This window comes from Malania oleifera, chromosome 1 (assembly GCF_029873635.1).
Source record: "Malania oleifera isolate guangnan ecotype guangnan chromosome 1, ASM2987363v1, whole genome shotgun sequence".
NCBI classification, from domain to species: Eukaryota; Viridiplantae; Streptophyta; class Magnoliopsida; order Santalales; family Ximeniaceae; genus Malania; species Malania oleifera.
This window is the reverse complement of record NC_080417.1, coordinates 25149942-25154183: the sequence shown is the minus strand read 5'-3', so window position 1 is coordinate 25154183 and position 4242 is coordinate 25149942.

The following is a 4242-nucleotide window of genomic DNA, read 5'->3' as shown; positions in this document are numbered from 1 at the left end:
TTACTAGCCCGCTAGGAGGGTGAGTTTTTGAACTGGGTTTAGTAGGTTTCTGATGTAAGATCCTAGTTTTATCTTTTGGTATTTTAAGGATTGTATATATATACAGAAATATGGTGATATGTAAGTAACTCTAGTATTGTATTCTATGGTTGGTTGGATGATATTTATATTTACTGCTTCTTAGGTGTCCGCTAAGTATGACAGGTGTGTCGCCGTTACCCACGGGTTTGGGTTGACTTTGTTATGTTCTAAGTTAATGGTGTCAGTGTATTTAATATGATTATTTATGTAGTAAATTAAGTAGGTCGTTGCAATTCGGTATCAGAGTCTAGGTTGCTAGGTTTTGTAGACTCTAGAATGCATCAGTAACAATACTAGAGTATAGGATAAGGAAATTTGAGGTCTGGTCTTGTAGTATAGATGCAAGCCTTCCCTTATGGTTTGTGTGTCTTTCCTGGGGTGACAATTTTACGAAAGCCATGGTTAACTATTGTCGGGTTGGGTACCTAGGTTGCAGGATTGAACTTTGAATTAAGATCAGGGATGATGAATTAGTTAAGGGTATAATATACTAGTTAGATGATATGTTATGGTAATAGGGTCCTAAGCTAAGTTTATTGTCTTTTCAAGATGGACCATGGAGGTAGTAGCGCCTATGCTAGTGATAATGAGGGTGCTAGGCTCTCAGGTGCTGCAGGTGGCAATTTACACATAGTAATGCGTAGCGTGGCACAGCAAGTCATGGCTGAAATTGCAAGGAACTCTATAGAGTAGGGTGGTTTATTTGTAGGTCATAGTAGTTCAATTGAGAAATTTTTTAAAATAAATCCTCCAGCTTTCTTAGGAGGATTTGATCCTGCAGTCGCTGAAAACTAGATGCAGGAGATTGAAAAAGTATTTGCAATGTTATAGTGTACTAAGAAGCAGAGGGTGCTGTTCGCTACATATAAACTGACTGGAGAGGCCGAAAGATGGTGGACGACAGTGAAACTTCTAGAGTAGTAGAATATAGTGCCTATAAATATGACATGTGAGCGATTTTAGGAGATATTTTTTTTATAGATAATTTCCAGCCTCGTCTAGGGAAGCCAAGATTGAGGAGTTCCTGAATTTGAAGTAGGGACAGTAGACATTGCAGCAGTATGCAGCGAGGTTCATTTAGTTATCTTGCTTTGCACCCTACATTATTCCAGGTGAGAGGAAGAAGGTAAGACAGTTTGAAAGAGGTAAGAGGAGAGAATTATATAAGCAAGTGTCGATATTGAAATTGCAAGATTTTGCCAAGCTGGTAGACAGGGCAACTATGGCAGAAACTGGAGAGCAGTTATAGGCTGAGGAGTAGAGATAGAGGAAGAGATCCACGCCTTCTTGTTCCCAGCAAGGGTTTAGTCGTGGTTTGTGGAAGAGAGGTGGCTACTATAGGGATCAAAAGCAGGAGTCAGGGAATTATAGGATTTAGGGTATGCAGTCTTTTCCAGCTTGTCCGACTTATGGGAAAAAACACACAGGTGAGTCTTGTTCTGGATGAGGTATCTACTACCGATGTGGGGAGCTAGGGCATATGATAAGAGACTGTCAAACTTAGATTGGAGCTGCTCCTGCTCCTAGACCTGCTCGGGGAGCTTATTAGGCGCCTTATGGAGGTCAACAAAGGAATATGGCTCCAGCTAGAGTTTTTGCTTTGACACCGAGTGATGCTGAGACAGCCGACGACGTGGTGACATGTATGGTTAGCATGCTTTCATTTTAAGTTATTGTATTATTTGATTCAGGAGTCACACACTCATTTGTGTCTATGGGGTGTATTAAATTGTGTGGGGCAGAAACACAGTTGTTAGACACTGAACTGTTAGTAACTACACCAATCAGGTCAGTAGTGAGGTGTAGTAGGGTGCTTCGACGTTGTCCAATTGTTATCCAAGGGAAAATTTTGTTTGCTAATTTGATAGTGCTGGACATGCACAAGTTTGATGTAATGTTTGGCATGGATTGGCTAACAGCTAACTTTGCCAATATAGATTGCCATTAAAGAGAAGTGATATTCAGACCGCTAGGAAGACCAGAATTCAGGTTTATAGGGTCACGAGTGCAATCCCTACCTTAGTTAGTTTCAGCTATTCAAGTGAGGAGACTGCTCCTGAGTGGTTGTCAAGGATTCATGGCCTTTGTGAAGGAAATGTTAGGGAATGAATTGAAGTTCACTAGTACGACAGTAGTAAAAGAGTTTACAGATGTGTTTCCAAATGAGCTTCCAGGCTTGCCACTTGATTATGAGGTAGATTTTCCTATTGATTTGCTTCCAGATACAACGTCGATCTCTAAAGCACCTTACAGAATGACACCAGCAGAGTTGGCAGAATTAAAGAATCGGTTGCAAGATTTCCTTGATAAGGGTTTTATACAACCCATTGTATCTCCGCGGGGAGCTCCAGTGTTATTTGTGAATAAGAAAGACGGGTCCATTAGGATGGGTATAGATTATAAGGAAATTAATAAGGTGACAATCAAGAATAAGTATCCTTTACCCCATATAGATGATTTGTTTGATCAGCTCCAGGGTACATAGGTGTATTCTAAGATTGATCTCAGATCATGTTATCATCAAGTAAAGCTAAGGGCAGAAGATGTATCAAAGACAACTTTTAGAACCAGGTATGGGCATTATAAGTTTCTTGTTATGCCTTTTGGTCTGATGAATGCTCCTGCAATATTCATGGATTTGATGAATAGAATTTTCCACCAATATTTAGACCAGTTTGTTATTGTGCTAATTGATTATGTACTAGTATATTCGAGGAGCTATGAGGAGCATGAGACACATTTGAGGCAGTTCTTATAGATGCTCAGGGTGCCAAGTTCAGAAAATGTGAATTTTGGCTTGAGAAGGTTGTGTTTTTGGGGCATGTTATCTCAGGGGATGAAATTTCTGTGGATCCTAGTAAAATTGATGTGGTAGTGAATTGGGCTAGACCGAGGAACATTTAGGAGATCTAGAGTTTCTTGGGGTTGGCTGGTTATTACCGTCGTTTTGTTGAGGAATTCTCAACGTTATCATGGCCTCTGATGCGACTAACTAGGAAGAACGTTAGGTTTGAATGGGACGACAACTGTGAGCAGAGCTTCTAGAAATTGAAGCAAAGGCTTGTCACGGCACCAGTGCTGATCATCCTGTCAGGGGGTGAGGGTTATGTTATCTACAATGATGCGTCCTTGAAAAGACTTGACTGTGTATTGATGTAGTATGGTAAGGTGGTAGTGTATGATTCCAGGTAGTTACAAGAGTATGAAAAGAATTACCCTACCCACGATCTTAAATTGACTGCAGTAGTACATGCATTGAAGATTTGGTGGCATTACCTGTATGGCGAGCGATGCGAAATCTTCTCCGACCATAAGAGTTTAAAGTACTTTTTCACTTAGAAGAAACTGAACATAAGGCAAAGAAGGTGGTTGATGTTTATTAAAGATTTTGATTGTACTATCAGTTACCACCCAGAGAAAGCAAACGTGGTAGCTGATGCCCTAAGTAGGAAGTCAATGGGACCAACAATGGCAGCTATAGAGATTCAGTATCTGATCATGATAGACCTAGAGAGACTCAACATAGAGGTGGTCAAGAGTGATCCTCAGGCATATTTCCAGTCTAGTGGTGCAGCCTACTCTACAGGAAAGGATTAAAGTCGCTTAGAAGGAAAATCTAGAATTAGTAGAGGTAATGTTCAGAGTACAGAGTGGTCAGGGAGAGGAATTTTGTATTATAGATGATGGAGCTTTGCGGTTCCGTTCTAGATTATGTGTTCCTGCTGATTCTGAATTAAGAAAGACCATCCTAGAAGAGGCTCACAGATCTTTGTACACAATTCATCCCGGAAGCATGAAAATTTATAGGGATCTGTGAGAGTCTTATTGGTGGAGTGGTATGAAGAAGGAGATTGCCGAGTATATAGCACAGTGTTTGATGTGCCAACAGGTAAAAACTGAGCACCAGAGGCCGGTAGGTCCGTTGCAACCACTTTTTATCCCAATGTGGAAATGGGATCATATATTTATAGATTTTTTTTTAGGACTGCCATCGACATTACATGACCAGAATGCAATTTGGGTGATTTTAGGTCGTGTGACTAAGACTGCCCATTTCCTTTGCATAAAGATCATCTACTCCATTAACAGACTGGTAAAGATGTATATTCAGGAGATAGTCCATTTTCATGGTGTGCTTGTGTCTATAGTGTCAGATCGAGA